At 41.3% G+C, this 22,861-nt stretch overlaps 1 protein-coding gene across 12 annotated transcripts in view; it reads left to right on the forward strand.

The window, feature by feature from the left end:
- KIAA0930 (KIAA0930 ortholog) overlaps positions 1 to 22,861 on the forward strand; it is a 163,024-nt gene that overhangs the window by 33,280 nt on the left and 106,883 nt on the right. The window contains exon 1 of one of the 12 annotated variants that reach the window (XM_067305231.1): positions 17,674 to 17,730. The exons of the other annotated variants lie outside the window; for them this stretch is intronic. The gene's annotated coding sequence lies outside the window, so the exon portion shown is untranslated. Of the gene's footprint in view, positions 1 to 17,673; positions 17,731 to 22,861 lie in introns of those variants that run through there. 12 annotated transcript variants of the gene reach the window in all.

Here is a 22,861-nt window from a genome sequence, read left to right on the forward strand (position 1 = left end):
GGGGGGGGGGAAGGTCAGATTATATTAAGGGTGTGAGTTGTGTATTCCCTCCCCCTCCACCAGCTTTTTGGGCTGAGGGAGCAATTGTGCTGTTAGCAATAAAGACTGAGATCCTCTTTGTAAATCTGCAAGTTTCCTTGGATGTTTCAAAGAGACCATAGGAACACCAAAAAGTCAGTTTTGTTAGGTGAAAATAGCTTGGGGAAGATGTTTTTTATGAGTACATCTAATTCGAATTTGAGAGGGAGGGAAAATAACCAATAGTTTCTGGGCCCATACACTGCCTGTGTTTGAACAGGGAGCTAAATAGAGGTTTGCTCAAATCCTGGGCTTTTATGTGAACCACACAGCCATTTTCCTCCAGACTGTGAGGAGGACTATGAGGGGTTTTGTTTTTCTTTTTTTTCCTTTTACTTCCCAGGGCATGGCTAAGTTGACTTTTCCTTTAGCTGCAAACCAAGGCTGTGTTTCTAGGCTGTCCAGTCACTTGCCTGTGTATGTAACAATGGTAGGTAGATTTGACTTAGTTAAAACTACAAAAGCTGTGAGCCTCTAGATTAAGTTCTAAGGAGATTACATGCAGATATAGTATCGCGTTTCCAATGGATGTAGTCCTCCAGTTCTGTAGCTGCTATGTTATCTGCTATCTGCTATGACATGGTACTGCCACCTCCCTCTGCCTCAAAAAGTTCAGCTTTCGATAGCATCTTTCTCTGTTCTCCTCTTCTGCTTCCCCTTCCCAAAGCGGAAACTGGATTTTCTATATTGTCTGAGAATGTTCAAGGACTTCGAACCTGCTGTGGAGTGTGACTTGTTTGGAGTTGGTTGAGTTTCATTACAGAATTTTTTTTCTAGTACCCAGAAATAAAATGAAATAAATGACTTTCAGAGACAAGGATTAGCTACTCTATGAAATAAACTGCGATGCCTGTTTTGGTGTTGATGGAATTATTTCATGAGGAGTTTCAAAGCAAAATAAATTTGTAAATGGATGATGGCACATGATCTGACACTGGAGTTGGTATTCTTGAGATGGCTTTTGCTTCCCTACAGAAGGCTGAAGTTGTACGCTGCAAATTTGTATTAGGAGCAGCCAGAGGTAGAAGTGATTCTGCTTATGAAGTAATACATGTAGTGAGAAGTCACTTGCAGTATTATTCTCTGCTGATTTTGTGGTTTGTAAGCTTTAAAGTTCAAAGTTGGATCAGAAGAGAACTTTTTCCAGAGTTTTTGACCAGACTTGAGATTTAATGATCTCTGTAAAGTATTTCTACCCAATACGTTTTGGCCATATACAAGACAAATTGAAAAGAATAAGGTGTTTTTAAAAGTGTGTTTTAGTATGTTTGTTATTATCTCCCAATTTTGCTGAAGTAGCACCATCAGCTTCTGTGAATTGTGCAAGACATTTGAACAGGTACTTAACGGTCTCTGTCCTCCAGTTTAAAGTCTACGGCAGGGCACAATGTGCAACAAAAGGCAGAGCAACATGAAGTCCTTTACTTATTGCAGTCTGTAACTAGGTGCTCACTCTTGAAGAAAAAGTATGGTTTCATAAGACTACTTATAAAGATTAAGCATTTACTTTGACCAGTTTATACCAAAAGTACTAATAGTTTTCAGTTGTTTTGCCTCAGTGGAACTGAGAAACGTTATGGGAAAAGAAACATTTTTATGGTTGCTTAACAATAACCAAATGAGGAAACAGTAGGATGATACATAAGGAACTTCCTCTCTACTTTTTTTTCAAAGGGCAATCCTGCTTTCTTCTAATATTCAACAGTGGTCTTCTGCAGAAATTCAGAAATCAACATGTTTGTGGGGGTCTTTGCCCAGCAATGGCTTTATGCTATTGTGCAAGTTCATATCAGATCAAAAATTGACAGCAGAATTCAAGATTCTCTGTCACTTATCTTGGCTGAACATATTTAACTGGTGGTTACACTTAGGGATATGCTGTCATATGCTGTCTGTATTGCACTGGATGTACCAAAATTGTTTTACAGGAAGGTAGGAAATCTTCACAGTACTTTCCAGGCTAGAGCAGTTCAGAGTGTTTGCTTAAAATAAAATCCTCTGTACATCTCTAACCAGATGCAGTGCTTCCAGGTGTTTCATCACCAACTTGCAGCTTCAAATCAAGTCATGACAGCTTTGCCGGACTTGTTTCTTGCTAATCTGTTTCTTCTGTTCACCTTGCTGTGGTATTTAAGGCATAAGTCTACACTAGAAAGTTAAAGCAGATCAACTCCTGGGCTCGAGCATTTAGCAAAGTGCGAATATTAGGCAGCAAAGCCTTCCTGCTGTTTGGCCCCAACTGTTTCTGGACTTGCCTTTCTTTCTTTCTTTCTTTCTTTCTTTGTCTGTCTGTCTGTCTGTCTGAAGAAAGATGTGTCCCAGATGCCTTGCAGCTACAGGCTTTAAGAATTTTTGCAGTTCCCTGTGCCAGTTGTTGAATTACTCAGCCAGAAAGACAGGAAGGCTTTTGGAAGAAAACTAGGTGCAAAGGCTCAGGCAGAAGTGGCATCTCGGAGTAAATACATGCTGAAGGGTGAGTGAGGGTAGTGGGGTGCTTGGATGCAAGCTCTTAATCTTTTCAAGCAAGCTAGTCACTTTATTTTCAACAATAGTTCCTGAAATTGTTTTCCATTACTTCCTCATGATCTAAAATTCTGGGGGTTTTTTTGCTTATTTTTGAACTCTTAGGTCCATTTAAGGCATTTTTATTGGACTTGTACCTTGTTTGGTACTTGTACTCCAAGCAAAAATTGAAGCATGGACCAATAAGAAAATCTAAAGCAGTAAATATAGATCCTCTGGGAAATATGTTGAGGAATTGGCACCTTTGTTCTGATTTTAAGGTGCATAAAGTTTAGTTTGTATGACACAGCATTAGTAACCCTGTTTCTACTTAGTGCTGTGTTTTCACTCAGCCTGGCATACCTTGGAGTTGATGTCGTCTTACAGAACCACTGCAGCTGTAGTTCAAGGAGCACTGTGGTGTGTTCTTGGAGGAAATGATGGTGGTTCAATTATGCTTCTAATAGTAATCATTTTTATTACCTGCCCTTTTGTTGGCCTTTGCACTTATGTAGTATTATGTGGGTTTTTTGCCTTCTCCAGGTAATAAAGAGTGTCTGTCTATAAAAGTTCTGTTGAATCCTTGCACAAGCACCTTCACCATGTCCCATCCCAAACACTTTAAGGCAGCCTTAATGAGATTATATTGTTCAGCCTGTAAAGCTGAATTCATGTTCCTGGGGAAAAGGAGGTTGAACTAGGAATTTTCCGATAGTGTTTTTATTTATATTCAACTTTTGCATAGAGGGTTTGGGTTTTTTTTGTTTTTTTTTTTCCCTTATTTGGACTGTCAGTAGCATTTTATAAGTAACAGGTAAAACTATACCATTTTGGATCTTTGGTGCAGTGGTATGGTTTGGATTTGTGCCTAATGCTAAGGCAGTACCTTCACTGAATGTATGGGATCCATTCATGTGGTAGCTAGCCAAGAAAATGTCTCAAAAAAAGTCAGTATTAGTGAAGTAAGGTTCTACTTTATGTCTACATCTCATAAATTTTAATCCTTGTTCTTAAACTACATGAGGAAAACAAAATTCAATTCATTTTGAGCTAAGATAGTTACTTACTTTTTTCCAAGTGGTTAATCCTAGTGTAATTAGTACAGAAAGGATGGAACTGGGAAGGACTTTCTAACTGTAACCCCTTAATTTAATCCTGTCTCCATCTCAGTTTCCTTGCTTTAACCCATTGTTTTTCTAACTCTGACTTGCTGTTCTGTGATGTGCTTTTTACACAGCAAGTTCTTTTAGTCTGTACAGTTATGACTTGTTTCTGGAGTTAATTTGATTTGTAAACCTATTTATTGGGACAAAGATTACATGTCACTGAGGTGCAGCAGATGCTTTGGGAGACTAATAAGGTTTTAAAATATCTATTCAAATACAACCCAGACTGATGGGGAATAAATTCTTGGCAGTGTCTGATTTTTTTTTTTTTAATATATATATTTTTTTAATCATGAGAAATGTTGCATTTGTTGGTTTCTGTCTTAAAACTGACTGCTACTGGAATATAGTGGTGCTAAGTGTTGTCCCTTTGGTCTAACTATGAACAATTTTGCTTCCTTCTCTCCATTATCTAAGGTGATTCAGTCATTGTCTTTCTCCTGCTCCCTGAGGCAACTGCTCACTACTTCTGTGGGACAGGCTGATACTGTCCTTGGGTGCAGGCTTAATAGGGGATCAGTCTGAATTATTCAGTCTTTTAGAAATAATCCTTCTAGATATAACTGAAGCGTTTCTGCAGCATAACAAGCTTGCATTACCACTAGTGCTTGTTCTCTGCATTTGCTTTCTTGACCAGTACATGGATACTTTACTTGAGGGAGGAAAAAAAACATAATGACTGAATTATCTTGTTGGGATGAACTAATGTTTTAACATGTATCCTTTCTACAAAGGTTTTTGTAAAGCAAGATTCAATTAACATTTGCAAAATTGAATTAGAAACCTCACTATAATTAACTAGAACACTTTGGGCAAAGGATCAGTTTAAATGATGGCTCTGAGTTAAGACATACTGTCACAGTAGTAGAAAAACAGCTATTTCATGATTAGATAGTCAAAACAATTAATGATTATTTGCTTATGCTGTGCAAAAGAGAAAGGTCATAGGAAAAATAGTGATCAGTGCAGTGTCAGACATGCTGGAGTGCTTGGGCATGGCCTGTGCTGTAGTTGCAGGAAGAAGGAGGGGAGTGCTCCCTTGCTCAGGCCCACTGGTGACGAGAGGAGGTATCCACACTGACAGGGGTGAGCAGCAGTCTCTGCCGTAGGGGGACCCTCTTGCTAATCTGGGCCAGGGTCTCCATATGTAGCTTCTCTGCCTCAGGCACACAGCAAGGCAGGAACCTCTTCTTCTCTCCAGTTAGCGTTCAGGTCCATCAGTGGGTCTCCTCTGGTGTCTTTGGAAGAACTTCCCCATACCTGACCTGCCATGGCTTGTGCTTATGTTGGTGATCTCTGGTCTAGGCATCACATGGGTCATGCAACTGGATAGAGCCTTATTCTTCTTGTGATGATTTTATCCAGTCATTATCAGCCTCCAGCAAACTACGCCTTTCTGCTGATAGTTTTGACTAATTACCTTAAAGGTCAACAGTTAACTTCCTTTCTTCTTGTACCCATCACCTTAAAGCTACAGCTATGTTTATGTCTGGCAGACTTCATGCATCAAAGGAAGGCTGTGTGGATGCCTCCACAGTCTAAAGTGGTGGGTTTGAGTGTAGCTGTTGTGTAGGCTATGCTCTTCCAAAAGAGAATGCTACTTGAGTAGCTTTCCTTTGTGCATAATTATGTGTCTACCTTACCTGTGAGAAAAATATTATTGAAAGGAATTTGACTGCTTGCATGTGGTGATAGTGTATTTTTTCTTCAAGTGCACATGCATTTTAAAGAATTTAACTGATGTAGTGTTGCATCCTATTGCATGTTAGAGCTCTGGGTTTGTTCAATTCTGAGAAGAGAAGGCTAAAGAGGGATCTTATTGCTGTCTTGAACTACATAAAGGGAGACTGTGCAGCAGATGGAGCCAGGCTTCTTGGAGGCATAATGAAAGAAAATAAGGAACAGACACAAGTTGCAAAAAGGGGAATTCTGACGAGATATCAAGAAAATTTGGATTTGCAGTAAGGATGATCAAATGTTGGAATGATCGGAATGACTGTGGATTCTCTGTCCTTGGAGATGATCAGAGCTCAGCTGGATATGATGCTGAACAACATGATCCTGAAGTTGGTCAGAGTTGGCCCTACTTTGGTCCCTTGCAGCCTAAACTATTCTGTAATTCAGTAGGTGTTCCAGAAGGCAGAGCATGACAGTTCTATTTTAAAAGGTCTGTAAAAAGTGTTTATTCAGTTACGTGCAGTTTCCAAGTTAATCTAATTTGCTTGTACAGCTCTTAGTTATTCAATAAAATTAACATTCATGGATTAAAATTGTTATTTTTATTTTTTAAAATGTCTTTGTTCTTGATGGATGTGTCACAGTACGTTTACAAAACTCTCTTCAGCATAAGGAGAAATGACCCAGCAATGTTGCAGCCAGTAAGAGTGAGTCTCTAGAGATTAACTCCACAGGGAAAGTTCGTACTGGTGCAGAAAATGGCCTCTCAGGTTAATCTGTCACATAAGCAGCATCCTGAGTGGTTGCACACAGCTCAACGCATTTCATATGGTTTGTTTTATATTAAGCCCATCATGCACTTAAGTATCCCTAGGTATGTGAATGTTCCAGACATCGGAATAAATCTGAATAGTTGTTGAGGTAGTATCCAATGAGCCCAGACAATTAGTTTTTCTTTGCTGAGGTGGTGCGGAAGGCAGGGATAAACTGTGCTGCCGAGGTGGTGCGGGGCGCTGGGGACCTGTCCTAGGTCCTGATGCATCTGAGCGTCATGGTCAGACTCCAAAAGTTTGTCAGTGTGTTTCAAGCTCTACCAGACTTTTTCCTGCTTTGCTTTCCTAGCTCATCTTTTATTTGAGGATAAATTCGTCATTGAGAATTGAATGGCAAAGGGGAGCTGATGCATTTTATAAACTGTTTTGTTCAATACAGATGGTGATGGTAAAATCGCCCTAAGCTCTTTTACAGAACTCTCATTGCTGTGTCCTCTGTTTGCTACAGTAATTTCATTCAGTTGTTTCTGAGGCCTTTAATGCAACTTATGTCAGATTTTGAATGAATTTGGCTTCTGCTGAGAATCTGAGTGCCTGTGTTGCCTTGAACACGGGGATAGAGAGGACTGGCAGCCTGCGCTGGAAGAGGTGTGTGTGAGATTGTATGACACTATATCATTCCTGTATGGTGGGACAGAGCACTGGGAAATCTTCAGTGACAGATGAATGCAAGAGGACTGTGTGTCCTCAAACATGCCAGTCAGTGACCATTCTTTGTGGAGTTTCCAGAGGTTGGAGGGAACTGGCAGGACATTTGATGCTATGTCTAGGGGATGAGTAATAGGAGAATTTGATCTCACAGAGAAGGGGTCAGGAGGATATGTTGAAAATCACGTGAAGGATGAAGAAATGACGATTGATGTACTTTTTTTGATTAGACAAATTCTACTCTTGCAGGCGCTTAGTCTTCCCACCACTGGGTGGAACAGCTGAAGAAAACTCTGTCAGTACTTTACTATCTGCATTTCTTTAGTTTCTCTTCCTGTGATCTTTTTGCTGTGTTTACTGCCATGAGGTTCTCTGGCTTCTGACGCTAATGACAAGGAGGGAGAGAAGCTGATCTTCCCAGACTCAAGTGGAGGAAGAGGCTAATTACTTTTTCACTTTTAATAGGAGAGAGGGAACAACTTCTTCCCATTCTAATTCACTCCAAATTGATTGAATTCAAGCCACAAACATGGTAAGAGGTCACCAACACTGTGGAATGACTTCCTGAACTTGTAACTCCACAGCTTTATAGCACCATGCCTAGGCATGGATTTCCTTGAAATCAATCCTTGCTTGGCTGCCACCGTGGTACACACCCTTTTACAGCAGTCTTTGCTCATCTTCAGCTGTTTTCTGGATGAGCATTAAGCTAGAGATCTCAAGTGTGCTTGCTGGGATAAGGTTGAGTCTAATTTTTTTAGTTTAGTGCCTTTAATTTGTTTTCTTTTCTGTGAGCTCTAGAATGCATTTCTCTCCTATAAGCCTTGTGTATCTGAGAGATTACTGTTTGGGGATTTTGGAGAACAATTGGCTGGAATTAACATGAAAAGACATGTAGTAGATGATCAGCAGATTCATGCTGAGAGGATTTGAGAGACTGCCATCCCCAGTTGTGTCCACCCTGCTGGCTGCTGGAGATGATGGTCTCCATAGCAAAGGTTGCAGAATGGTCACTGGGTCTGTTGTCAGGTGTTCACAGCCTGGCATATTAACAAAAAGAAATCAATGGCTGTTCACACTAATACTCTGACTTACAGCTGTTGGGGTGCAAACTTGCCACCTCTGTCTCTAACTGCAAGAGCAGTAATTTGTGATGGAAGAAGGAACTGTCAGCCACAGTCGACAACCTGTGGGATTTTTTTGTTTGTTTGTTCATTCCAACAAACTGAATTTGTTCCAAAAGAAATTGTCCGAATGTATTTGGGGTCACCCTGTGCACATCCATGGTAAAAAGGTGATTTTTTTTATATTATTATTTTTTTTTTCATGTTTCCTCCTATGCCCAGGTTTTTTGTGCTGCTGGTCAAGATTTGAACTTTAGTGCCATCCCAGGTGAAAACTTGTGATTCAAATACTTCATTAGGCTGTTTTCAGTTAAGTACTGTGGTAGAGGAGAGCTGTATGGTTTTTTTGTTTGTTTTTTCTTTTCCTCTTAAGTTTTCTTCACTAACCATTTTAGTCAAGAGATTAATCTAGCCGTAAAGTAGTTACATACAGGAATCTCTTCCTCATGGCAAATTACCATCCTGACACATCAGGTTTAGGAATAGATCTTTATATTCCAAGTATTATAATTACCCATGCTAATGTTTAGAGGAGAGAGACTTTCTTACCTAGCCCTTGATTTTTTTTTTTTTCCTCCAGCAATGAATCTCCTCTCATAATGATTTCTGGTATTTTCTTTTCTGTATTTTAATGTGACAGATTTCTGACAAGTTTTTTCAGTGCTTAAGAGGACAACAATAGTGATGTGGCAGTGATGCAAATGTTAGTCATCTTGACAGTTTGACAACTGATACACTGTGAAGAAAGCTTGGCTTTTTCCTAGAGAAACAAATGCGTATGTCAAAGGTATCAAGACGTCAGCTTCCCTCCACAAAACAAAGCTGGATGGGAGAGCAGATTTGAACTGAGGTCCTTAATTTGTGAAGCACAAGTACTAGATCTCAGTGGTAACTCTTTTTTTCCCCTCCTCCCCTTTAGCAAATTAGAACCTGTTTATCCCTACTCTGATGTACTCTTTCTTCCTTCCAACTGCCCTGCATGCACAAAAAAACAGCCAACTAGTTGTATTTGCTTAGGTGCTTCTCTAATGGAATGAAGCGGTACTGAAGTTCCTGTTTCACCAGAGCCAAGAAAAGGATAGGTTCCTTATTCTGGTTAGTAAGAACAGAAATGTTTAATTTCTTCTGTCCTCTCAGCTCATGATTTTCAGTGGAATGTCTGGTATTTCTAAGCTATGTCAAAAGGTTGTAGAATAATTATTGGTGTGTGTATGTACACGCACACATATATTTTATATATATATATAATGTATGTATGTGTAAGTATGTACATACATATATATGTGCTATATAATGTTATATTTAGTATATTTTATAATATTTAATAATATTATATTCTCTGCCTTACTTTTCATACTCTAATCTTTCAAGTGTTTTGAATCTTAGTGTTACCTGGCTAAGAGCAGTTATCTCAAGAAATCTGTTTGTTCCATGTATCCAGAAGTATTTGTGTCAAAATAGCATTCAAAGCCTGATGGTTATAGTCGGTCTCATCAAAATATGCAGGGAACGTCAGTGGCTACATCTGTGGTCTCAGGAGACACAGATACCTGAGGAAGTTGGAGGCTGGTATGCATTGTGGGTAAATGAGTGCAGTGTTCACTTTTAGGTAGTGCCATAAGTCTCAGCTTTATGGCATGAAAACAACAACAGAAAAATAATGCTGGAATATGTAAGATAAATAATGTTCCCCTTCCTTTGTAGTATTTATCTGTTGGCCGCCTATCTTGCTCCTTTCACACAGGGTAGTCTACACTCACTGTAGTACAACTCATCAGCAAAGTTAATTTTATTGTGAACTGCATAATCTGTAGTTCAGCTGCTCAGCAAATGGCTTGTGTTAAAGGCTCTCGCCTGTGCCTGCACCCAGTTTGGTGGTGACCTCTCCACAGTTTGGGTTTTATTCACGCTCTGCTTTGCCTTTGCTTAGTTGAAGTGTGCCCAGGTAGCGTTCAAGCAGTGTTCAGTTGTCGGAGTGGGGGACGGGCCCGGAGTAACGATGAGTCTCAATATGAGTATGGTCGTTCTCCCTTTATTAGAGCTTACACAGAGTATATATAGACAAGCAATAAGCATGCGCTAGCAGTAGCTGTATGATTGGTTTACAGTCTCTGTTCACGCGCCTGAAGCGAATACACGATTGGTGCAAAGTTGCTGTTCACGTGGAGGGGCTTGTCAGCCCCCTCCTTTACTTGTTTACCACTACTTATCTTCCCCTTCTGTAATGGTCTAGGAATGCTCAAGGACAGTTCACATAGCCGCAGGGATCCTCCCTCCATCGTGAAGACAGGATTGCTCACTTCTGAGAGATCATGCCCCTTTTCACTTAACCATTCTTCCACAATTCCCCCTTCTTGTTTTTGAGCAATCCAGGCTTGGTTCACTACTTTCAGCAGAGCCTTCTTAACACAGCTTAATACTACACATAAACACAAACCTATAACTACAAGGATTATTAATATGCGTAAGCCTTCAATAAGCAACCCTATTAGCCACTGTGGTAGATTTCCAAACAGGTTAGTTAGCCATTCGTCTAATAGCCCATGGTTCTGACGGATTTTACTTGGTGCTCCTTCAACCACTGTAATTGTTTGTGAATGGATTCACCATGATCAGACAAATTCATGCAACACATACCTTCAAAATCCTCACAACCATGGCCTTGCGCTAATAGCAAAAAATCAATTGCAGCCCTATTTTGCAGAATAGCATGTCGCAGGCTATTTTGGTCCTCTAATAGGTTAAGGCGTTGCCTGCTGTTGCCCCAGGCACAAAGAGAGACAAAAACACTCTTTCAGTAGGACTGAGTAAGGTAACCTTATCATTACAATCTGGTGAAAGCCCTATGGCTGCCCGTTTACTACGGGTGGCGGTCCTGTTCCCTGTTATATTTTTCCACTTTTTTTTTTTTTTTTTTTTTTTTTTGCGTCCTGAGACATTTATTGTTTATTTCTGAGCTTATTTAAAAGTTAGCTGCTTCAGTGGTTTCACAGACACACTTTGCTAGGCCAATCACCATGCAGATTATGTCACAGGGAGCCAATCATTGCACCGATCACGCACGCAGCCGTCACGCCTTGTACCTTGCTACTTGTTTGGAAAGGCTGTCTTGCCCTTAACCTTGGTTCCCACTGGCTTCTGCTGGTTTATCTGTACTTTCTCAGGATGTATCATTCCCAGCTGCACCAGTGTCCTTGGGTACATTTGTCTGAGGTTCCTGTTGCTTGCTGCTTGCAACTTTCCACTAGTTTAACCCTGTCATGACCCTCCACATCTCCCCCTTCTTTTACTAATTGAAGGGCTAAGGCTGTATGGATCTGCAGGGTCATGACTTGCTTCATACTCCGGTCAATCATCCTTCGCACACAGCTCAACAAGCATGGTACACAGATTAGTATTGCAACAAACATAAAACCTATAACAAGTCCTAGAATCAGTATGCGTTTCAACGAAGGCCCTACAGCAAGCATATTCAACCAATCAAACAGTCCCCACAAGTTTTCACCATCATCTTCTTGCAGTTGTTTTGTTAACTCCTTCAATTTTGCAATGCTTGTATGTACTGACTCAGAATGATCACTCAGGTTCATACAACACATTCCCTCAAAGTCCTGACAGCCATGACCTTGGGCCAATGGCAAAAAGTCAATTGCAGCCCGATTTTGTAAGGTGGCGTATCTAATTGAATCTACGTCTGTTAATAAGGTGCTTAAAGCAGTACTAGTAGCATTTGCTTCTTTTGCAAGCCAGCATCCTAATCTGTTAAGTTGTGATAAAGCATGAGCAGTCCCTACTCCTGCAAAAATACTACTCAAGATACGTTCTGCTGGATTCCAAAATTCTACGTTACTATCGCAACCTGACGTAAAGCTGTGGGTGGACCGCTTTGTTCGAGTGTGGACAGTTCCATTAACTAAGAATTTTTTGGGATGAAACATCGTCAAAAGTCCAAAGATACATGGTCCCCTTTGAGCTTTTCAAAAAGGGAGTGTAGCAGTTCCGTGGAAAGTCCTAGCACTGGTCAGAGCCAATTAATGGCTCCTAATATTTTTTGTAGGTCATTAAGCATGACAGTATCGTTTAATTGCAGTTGGACTGGCTGCAATTACAACAAGAGGTGAAGGAAGAGAATTAGAGCCATTATCTCTGAGGGTCATAGTCAAAAGGTTGTAGCATTACTTTAGATTTGAGGTCGGTGGGCGGATCGAGCACCAGGATCTGCTCGTGCTTAGCCCAAGCCCCGGCGGCCGCCATCTCGCTCGCTCGCTACCGCGGGAGGAGGAAGGGTGGGGGGGAGGAGCAGGAGGGGGAGGCGGGGAGGCCGGGCGGCGGCTCGGTGCTGGTGCTGGCGCTGAGGGGCGGCCGCCGCTTCGTGCCCCTCCCCCATAGGTTCAGATGGTGGTACGAGCTTGTTGTAAAATTTTCCAATCATGTGGTTCCCATTTCCCCTGACCATTCAGCACGGGGAACGCTAGTGCTGTGGGGCCCTCAGACCCCGCAACAGGCTTCCATTGTCCTTCTATTATAGCGCCCTTGATAATACCACTCCAGCGGGACTCCCTTGGAAGTCCGGCGAGGGGAGTTATTAAGCAGGGAGGAACCTCCCTCTCCTTTTCCTGTGTCTGCAGTTCCACCTTTTTCAGGTGATCTGATAATTCCCGCAGCGCTCTTGCGGTTTCTCCTGGTGACGGCGGTGCTTTATTTCTGGTGTCAGGCGTGTTGTCCCTCAAAGACTCGCTGGACGAAGGCAGTGGAGGAGACTCTGATGACGTCTGTCGCGAGCGGGTAGTCTCGTTGAAGGAGGGTAGAGGCGGCCGCTGAGGTGGCGTAGACAGCGGCAACGGTGGATGCAGGGGATTCGCGCTAGGCAGCGGTGGGGGGGGAGCACTAGGAGGGGGTTGGCACTCCTTTCCGCCCAAGTCTATGAGGTCAGCAAGGGGCGTGGCCACCGCCCCTCTTTGAGCCTCCTCCGGGTGCACTTCCGCGTTTGCCTCAGAGCTCGGACCAGCCGGCTCCGAGGAAACTTCCGCTTTCTGGGACGCAGCGGGTGACGGCACTGACGATGCCCCCCCCTCGGAGTTCTCCCGCACCCTTTGCAGTGCCTCCTCGACAGTTTGGTACACTGCCGTTAAAGTCTCTAGTACAGTGTTCCAAAGTGCGCGAACAGCTTTTATTTCCTTTTCCTCCTTCTCGCCTCCCTCAATCGTCTTCTGCCACATTGTTCCCCCAAAGTCTCGCCACTCAGACACCGAAAACAACAGGTGGGTGTCAGAAAAGTGACCCCAACGCCGTCCCAACTTGATCAAGCTGTGTAACAGTTTCGCCGGTACATCTATCCCTCTCTTAGGATTCCGGCGAGTAGCGTGGCCGCAGCGTCTGTTTCCATAGCTGCACCTGAGAGGTGGGGCGCGACCCCACGCACCAGCGTCTGCTTTGCTTCTGCCCCAAGCAGCGCCTCTCTCAGCCGAGGTTTCCCACTCCCCTCCTCTAGCTGCTTACCGCAGTCTCAGAGATCTTCCCCTCCTCTAGCTGCTTACCGCAGTCTCAGAGATCTTCCCCTCCTCTAGCTGCTTACCGCAGTCTCAGAGATCTTCCCCTCCTCTAGCTGCTTACCGCAGTCTCAGAGATCTTCCCCTCCTCTAGCTGCTTACCGCAGTCTCGGAGATCTTAGTTGAGCGCAACCATCCTCTTATCGGTAGTCTCGGAAATCAACCATCCTCTGCTACCAGATGTCGGAGTGGGGGACAGGCCCGGAGTAACGATGAGTCTCAATATGAGTATGGTCGTTCTCTCTTTATTAGAGCTTAAACAGAGTATATATAAACAAGCAATAAGCATGCACTAGCAGTAGCTGTATGATTGGTTTACAGTCTGTTCACGCGCCTGAAGCGAATACACGATTGGTGCAAAGTTGCTGTTCACGTGGAGGGGCTTGTCAGCCCCCTCCTTTACTTGTTTACCACTACTTATCTTCCCCTTCTGTAATGGTCTAGGAATGCTCAAGGACAGTTCACATAGCCGCAGGGATCCTCCCTCCATCGTGAAGACAGGATTGCTCACTTCTGAGAGATCATGCCCCTTTTCACTTAACCATTCTTCCACATTCAGTAAAATCTCCACAGGGCTCAGATGTCAGAGCAGTTGCACTACTGAGGTTGTAAAGGAAGTTTGGCTCTGCCTCGGTCTCACAGCTCTGTGGGGGAGTGGAAGAAGAAACCTCGAAAGGATATCGCATGCTTTGCAGCCTGAGCACAGGGAATTTTAGAAATTCAGACTGTGAAGACCTAGTGCATAGTTCTCGTAGTGCTGTTTTTGTGGTGAATGGGAAACTGCGTCAGGAGTTTCCCAGCACCCGGTGGCACAGCGCGGAGGCGTCTCACCCCCATGTACACACCCCTTGCCTTGGCGCGTTGCTCAGTTACTGACATCTCTGCAAGCTTCCTGTGGGCTGAAAGGGCTGAATAAAGCCTTAAAATAGTACCTTAGCACTTGCAGAATGGGATTAAAGTTAGGGGGTGCGTTTCAGTTTCTTCCTGGGTTATTTCAGCCAGCACAGCTATCATTGCACACACTATTTATACTCATGGAGAATGCAGAGACCATTAGAGAAGTGTAAAGCCTTGAAAAGAAAGAACAAAATCAAAAAAAGGGCTGGATTTGTTTGTGCAATGTAAATAAACAAGGCAGACCACGAGAGAAATTATTCCTTACCCCATTTTCCTGAGAGGGAAGGGGGGCACAAAATGACTGGACAGCTCCCCTGGGGTCACCCAGATAGCCTGGGACGGAGCCCGAACCAGAAGCGAAGTGGCCACGAGCCCGTGACAGTGGACCCCCTTGGTGCCCCGCATAGCTTCGAAATGCTCTTGCGTCTGTCCTTCCGCGTGGTTGGGTTTAACAGGAAAATAAGATGTGAACGTTAGCATCTGAAAGCAGGTCTGTGCGGTCTTTTGTTAGAATCGGAGAGCAAAATTGTAATTGCTGCCTTCAGTTAATGTAGCCTTTTTTGTTCTCTTGAAGCACGTAAAGTAAGGATTTGTAAGACACAATCCTTTTCTGCCAGAGTGTTTATATATTTCTTCTCACTGCTTGCTACTTCTGAGTGGCCTTTTTTATTATTTATTTAATTTAAGAAATATTCCTGTTTACTGAAAGACTATTTCATGCATTTTGTTTGCATTATGTCTTATAAAATATTCAAGAGTACTGAACACTAGCTTGACCTGGTGGAGTAGATATTTACTGTTCAGAGTCATCACTCCCAATCTCTGTGTGAACTCCAACATAACGCAGTCCATTTGAGATGCCTGTGTTGTAGCCAGGAAAACTAGTATATTAAATGTAATATGTTGGTTTTTGCACATGGATAGTAATTTCCTATTGCTACTTTGTGTTCTTAAGTGCCATATATTATAAATATCTAGATACTAGAATAGGGCTTGAATTCAGAGCAATTCTGGTGATGGCAGCTTGCAAAATCTGATTCCGTTTGTGATAGCATTTGTCTTGGCTCAGTAGATCTGTTAACATTTCCAGTAACCTTTCCTGTATCTTGATTTAGTCCTTCATTTTCATCCCAGATGCTTTTGTTGTCACTTTAAAAAAAAAGAAAAAAAACACTGTTCATTTCTTTTTATGGAAAAAGCTTAAAATAAATCATATTTAATGGAGAAATTTGGGGCTCTGAAAGGGGATAAAGTATTAATGTATTCAAGGATGGAATTCTGAACACACACAGTTTAAAAAAAAAAATTCTATGCATATATCTGTTTCTGTCCTTTAGTTAGCTGTTTTGATATCCTGATTTTATTCTCTTGGTTGTGTTTCTTCTTGGGGAAAAGGAGCAGCGCAATGGGAATTCTGAAATAAAGCCAAAGGATAGAGCAGAGAGAGAAATAAATGTCTAATGTGTCTAACGATCATAATTTCTGAATTCCATTTTTAAAGCGACACTTAGAAGCCTAAGTCCCTTTGGTTTTCAGTGAAACTTGTACTTAAAATGCTGGCAGTTGCTTGGAAAAGGGATCTGGACTTCCAAGTTAGATGCTTTTTAAAATTCTACTGTTTCCAGTGATTATAATGCATTTTGTTGTCTTTTAGAAGTCTAGTATACGCTTGGATTGTGTGTGTTTGTATTAATATGCAAGTGGCTATCCTCAGCAAAACTGTCTGGAGAATTTTTTTGGCTCTACTCTAAAGTTGATTGTGTTTGTCTGCAACCATGCCCCTGTAAATTATAAATTTACCACCTGTTACTAGTATCCAAGGCCTGGTACTGCTAATCCTTTCCTGTGACAATATGCTTGCTTCCTATAAATCACAAGGGGAGTTTTATCTTCCTTTAGGAATGTATTCTTGCTCTAACTAGTTGTTTTGCAGTGTGTTTTTCCAGAACTGGCAAGGTTAGAGTTTTGAAATGAGCAGTATCATTTTTTTTCCAGTATTCCCTCATCAAAAATAGCTGTGCGTATTAGGAATTGTAAAACTACACAGCTCTTTTGTGTCAAAAGTCATTAATGGAGGCTAAGAACCTACCAAATTTCAGAGGGAAGTTCTTATAAGATTTTTTTTTCCAGGGTTGTTGAGGGAAATTAGGGTATTTCTAAGGTTCTGGAAAGGACAACAATCTTCTGGTTTTGGGCTGCAGTGTAAACTCCAGCTCCTAAGCACTAGGGTGAAGTTTGTGTGTGCAGTGGGTTGTCCCACACCTGCATATTGGGAGACTGGTGTCTCTTCTGGTCTCTGTTGGAAACAGCATGTGGTGGTCAGTGGGCCACAGGTGGTAGCTGGAAGAGCCGTTCTCATATAAGGACTTGTAGGTCCTTAACAATGAGATAATCACTTTTCTCCATGTAACCTCTGTATCCCAGCTTCAAAATTATCTTACCTGCTAAGTTCAATGCAACGTTTGATCTGAAAAGCTCAGAAAGTACCACTTTGAAGCCAAAGTTCAATGTGCTGCTTTTTTGCCAAAAAGTGTTGAACATCTGCTGATTTCTAGTATGTATAATGTTAATTGTTGCTTGCACGCTTATTGGTACCATCAGAGCACTAAGGACTGATCCTGCGTCATGCAGAATATCCTCGTTATTGCACCGAGGCATGTAAGAGCCAAAGGCAATGGATGACCCAGTAGTATGAAGTTTGCACCCGTACAAGCATTGGGAGCTTACTGGCTAACTTCAGTAAATTCAGGATTTGGCCTTCAATTTATAGCTTTTGAAAAGCAGGTTTCTCTAGGTCCATTCTAGAAACTGTTACTATTGGTAAAATTACATTCATCTGTTTATTAAAAAAAAAAAAAAAAAGTTAGAAAAGAAGAAAAGGAGGGGGAGCAAAGGAGAAGAGTCACCCCACTAAATATTTGTTTTTGTTTTATGGGGGGGGTTGCTGTAAATTTTAGGCTGAAATCCATGTCACTTGTGGTATAGATTATTTCTTTGGGAATTGTTATCCCTATCTTTTGTTACTGTTGGAATGTAAGCAAACAGTCCTATATTGAAAATATCTTCTGCATAATATACCTTGTAATCTTTTTTGCAGACCCTTCATAAAGGAAGAAACATTTTACTAAATGATAGATGTAAATTTTGTTCTCTGACTTTTGTCTGCTTCTATTTCACTGGCTCTTCTTTGTGGCATCGAAGTCATTCATGGATGATTCTTAGCTGGGAAGAATCTACACTCCTAAAACCTTGAGAGGTACTGAAAAAGTTTAATTTCCATGGATTATTTCCTTTCCTAGACAGAAAGGAAAAGCTTGTTCATGATACCCAAAATGATGCTGAAATGTAAATGAGCTATTTCATATTTTCTAGGGAGACAGGAAGCTAGTTGGTATTGACATGCACGTAATGTTGATGAAGGTTGTAAATCACTGGAAAGATAAACTATCTCTGAAGTTTCTGCTGTTCAGACGTTTAGAAATAGTGCTATGTTGAAATCAAAGTTGTTAATCTTAGCATTTGTGGCACAAATGTACCCCATGCAATGAACCAGCAGCTGGGTGGTGGCCTGGATGTGGTCTCATGGTGCAGGGAAGCCATACCTCCTAAAAACCCTCTCTGCAGCAGACCTCCCTTGGGCTAGTGAGGCATTACCCCGATTGCAAGGCCTCTGTGGATAAAAGGGAAAACGTCAGTATTTAGGCTAAGTCTGGGTGTAATTATATGAATAAAAATGTGTTATATTAGAGTTAGGTCAGAGACTAAGTTGTTCAGAGGACCACCGGGCAGTGGAGGGCCATCCCTAGTGAATGGCAAATATACTTTAAGATTATCCTTGCGTCCTTGGAATCAAAGTTTCATGTTGTTGAGTTTTCCTCTCTTTTTCTAGAGTGATAGCAGTTCTGTCACTCTGCAAGTGGTGGATAGGCACGCGAGGTGATAGGTGTTTTACAAGTATGGACCATGGAACTGCAGTGCTACATGGCTGGGCTTCATAGGGTTTCAAAATTCAGCTCTGTGGTATAAGAGGGAAACTATCTTTCCCTTGCCACACAAAGGAGCACATTTGTGTTTGACTTGAGTGGCAGCTTCTGGCTCGTATTATTTCAAGCCTTTGAGGCAATTATCTGTTGAGGGAAGGCTTTAAATTTGTGTGCTGAAACTGCATATTGATTTTTGGGGATGATAGCGATAGCTTTGCTCAGAAATGGTGATAAACATGAGAAATACAATATCATCTATTGGCAAATGTGTAAATATGGCACAGCAGCTGTAATTTGCCTAAGTTATTGGCCTAATTTTTTCTCAGCTTTTTGAGATTAGCGACCCTGTGCTTGAAGTTTAAATGTTTTGGTCAACTCTTGCAAATACGCTAGGAAGCCAAGATTTAAAGCGATATATATATATCGCTGTTGTGATATGTGTGTGCGAGTTTGGCAGGGTGGTACAGAGTACATTCTTAAAAGGCACTTGGAATGAAAGGAAAGATGCTTTGATTTAGACTGTTTTTCTTCGTTCAGCTTTGAACTAGCTTCCATCTACCCACCGCCCCTCCATATGAGATATTGTAATCTGTTGATAAGGAAGCATGTGGTATATTTGTCACAAGATTATTCTCTCATCTTTGATGTTCTGTTTATCCTCTTCATATTATCTTAGTGGATTTGTGCATGCAACGCCTGATGGGGTAGGGGAACTGTTATCTCTGTTTTAGAGTCAAGAATAGTGAAGGGTTATGTCTGTGGCTGAGTAGGGTGTCTGTTAAGCACTTATGTTATCCTTGCAGAATGCTTTGCTAAACTGGAAACAAAAATTAATTGTAGTTTGAAAAGTCCAGAATTCTTGCTTGTTTTCCATTCTGGGCTCGTAAAGATCTTCATAATCCTTTAACCCCTAAACATCTAAGTAGGATGGGATGCTTATTTTACAGATGATAGTACTGTGGCAGAATTGGGTGAAATGAGTTTTACAATGTTTCACAGCTGAGAGTAGTTCATGGCAGACTAGAAGAATAAAGCATCGGAAACCCTGTCTAGCTGAAATTATTGTTCCTCTGAGCTCAGAGTTGTAAATGCTGAAAAAAGATTATCCACCAAATGGTAGATCTTTTCTTCTATTCCTTTGAAGCAAAATAATACGCTGACACTTTTTTTTTCATTGACCAATTTTTTGGAAAGCATTAATTATTAAAAAAAACAAAACAAAACTCCAGCTTCTTATGTGGATCTTATTATGTGGAGTCAGTCTTTGAAATGAATGCTCAATATAAAATCTAATAGGTAAAAAGAAAGACATATTTATTGCGTAGCAGCTGGCATAAATCTTGTTTCTAATGAGGATAAAATCCATGTAAATGAATCATTGCAGTAAATTGTTGTAATTAGGATTTATTCATTACAAAGGTCTCATAACTATATAATCAACTTCTAGTGTATTAAGATTTATAGTCTGAATTCTTAATTCCATTTTATTCATTCAGAAGCAAAATTTGTTAGGGGAGGAGTGTTTGCAGGAAGCTGTCAGGCTGCATGCCCTAGACTGTAGATAGTTTGATTCCTTTGCAATATGATGCCACTCCAGCACTGCAGAAGGCTCAAATTCTCCTCTGTCAAAAATAAAAACGTCCTCAACATTTTAGAAGTACTCCCCCAAATGCTGAAGTTGAAGCCTCCACTGCTTTTAAGTGCCAGATGTTTTATTAGATGTCTTTCAGCCTAACAGTAACATATATATATATGCATCCATGCACAACATCTTCTGAGAGCTCTGCAAACCAGTGATGGACCAACGTGGCAGAAAGTTGCTGCCAACTCATGATTGTCCAGGCTTTAAAAGAAAAATGGTCTCTGTTTTTGATCTCAGTCTTGGCTAGTGGGCAGAAGTAGTATCAAGAATAACAGTAGAGTGTTCAGGCCAGTAGTCCAGCTGGGAGCTGGCTGTCCACGTCTTGGGGTGCTGTCATGTAATGCTGACAGAGCTACTCTCTGTGCCCTGCTGCAGCTGAGGCTCCCCAACAGGGTAACATAGCAAGTCTGAAAAATAAAGGCCTTTGTGGTGTTCTGTATATTGAAAAGAAGAATTTTGTCTGCCAGGCTGTTAGCCAGACACTTTCAAAACCATCACCTAAAAGGATAATTTAAAAAGCAGTTTCCAAGAAATAGCTTTTGACTTGGCAAAGCTGGAAGGCTTCCAGTGATAAGTGGTGAACCACCAAAATAACTGTAAAGGTTTGCCTTGCTTTTGGGGATCTAATAGTTGAAGGCAAGCTTGAATGGGTCTGTTGGATCTGACAGTTTCTGGCTTACAGTGAAATTGAAATTGATTTTTCTCTTTAAGCAGTCTGGATTAGAATTACAAATTTTCTTGCCTCCTTTCCAAGCTAATGCCATTTAATAATAGATTTTAAAGACTATGTGCTGTTTCCCTTCCTTCCTCCATCTACCAAAATTTACCAAAGCAGCTGGGTTGCTCTGATTTGGCTCTTTTTTTCTTCAAGAAAAGCCCTTTAGCTATTGCACTCGGAACAACCTCAGGCTGTTTTTAATTACACCACTGACTGAAAACATTTCTGAAGTTGGGAATACAATTTTACATTTGTTCTGTGTGGCAGATGGGGTTTTGAATTGACTGTTCTTCAGTGTTGCTGTAAGGGTTTTCAGGTTTTTTTTCCCCTGAAGTATTCTGTTATGGTGCAGTGTTTAAATAGCTTTGTTGCAGCAGCATTTCTGCCCTGGTTTTCTGTTTAGACTAACGTCAAATACTTTGAATCAGTTTGTCCTTTGCTCCCTAGCGATTGTAGGAGTATGTACAAACTCCTGGTGTCTTACTCTGTTCTTCAGTTCTCCTACAAGTATCAATGCTCTAAACACCCATAAATCACTCTGAGCATAGTGACGCCTTTGACATTACTGTGTAAAACATACCTGATGATATAAACTGCTTATATGACAACTTCTCTGAATTTTGCAGGTATAGTAAGGATTGCGCTCCTGTCTAAAAATACTTAACCTTCATTTATAATGCTGGATTTAGACAACTTGTTGGTTTTTCTTTCATAAGGGAAAAGTGTCTCCCACTGATAGGAAAAGATTTTCATATAAATTTAAGAATGGCTTGGCTAGGCTTATTTTATATGCTTATTCATGAAGCAAAGCTAAGTTTGAAGGAAGTGTTACACTTCTGAACACTAGAAGCTTTTCTGAGATGATTCTTAAAGTATATGGATTTTTTTTTCTTTTTTTTCTTCCCCCCCCCCCCCCCCCTAAAACTCTGGAGAAATTCAGGGCAAATCTCTTATGCCCTTTCCCTCCCTCTCCACTCCTTCACTCCTCCCCCATTTAATTCTGTATTAAGGCCATAAATCTGCTGGCTTTTGAGTACCTGAATTCAATAAGTTTCTCTGAGACCAGTAATGAATCATGATGCACGCATGCCCTGTTTTCTAGTCTCTGCTAAATATAGAGCCAGGACTGGGTCATACTGTCCTCTCATGTCACTGGTACCACATCAACCTTCATAAACAAGCTGAGCTCTAGCTTTAAGGCTGTTGGGATTTTTGCCTTCACTATTCCTTCTCAGGAGGCTGTTCCTGAACCTTGAATGCTTTGAAAGCTGCTTCTAATTTCCAACCTAAATATGCATTGGGGGGTAGCTTAGAGCTGTTTGTCCTTGTGTGAGCAGTATATCCTTAAGCCTGAATAGCTCATCTGTTGTCTGAATGTTTATCCATGAATATACTGACAGATGATAATCCTGTCCTTTCCCAGCCTGGCCTCAGGAGTCGGAACACATTTGAATCTCCTCTTGCGTGCTGGGCTCCCCAGTATGTGTTTGCTCTACAGCCCTGTGTACAAGGGAGGCATTTAGATGGAGCAGATGCACAGTAATCCAGATCTCATCTCTCCGGGGCTTGTTTCCCTGTCTCTGCTGGTAAAACTAGTTACTCTTGAAAGTTGTTGCTGATTCTTATTTACGATTGCACGTTATGTTCCATGTTGGCTCGAGTGGTGACAGTGACTTCACTACAGCTATTCAAATAAAGCGATTGCAGCTTGCCCCAAAATTAACCTGCTCTGGAAACCTTAACCATCTTTTGGCCTTTTTCTGTTTTCTTTCAGACTTTTCACTGATGATTGCTTTTTGTTTTTGTTTTTTTTCAAATATAATCAACTACGGACATGTTTTCAAATACCATCCTTCTTGATGTTGATTAGAGTATTCTGTGCATGGTCCTACAGTGGAATTTCATTTTGTTTTCAATATTGCTTTTGTATTTAGTTGCAAAGACATAAGATTTTTATTTCAGTCACCCATTTGTCCAATAAAAGATTTGAAAGTCTAATCTCCTGCCCACCACAGTAATGAAAGATTGGGAGAAAGATTTGGCT

The sequence above is a fragment of the Apteryx mantelli genome, chromosome 1, assembly GCF_036417845.1.
Source record: "Apteryx mantelli isolate bAptMan1 chromosome 1, bAptMan1.hap1, whole genome shotgun sequence".
Taxonomy (NCBI): Eukaryota; Metazoa; Chordata; class Aves; order Apterygiformes; family Apterygidae; genus Apteryx; species Apteryx mantelli.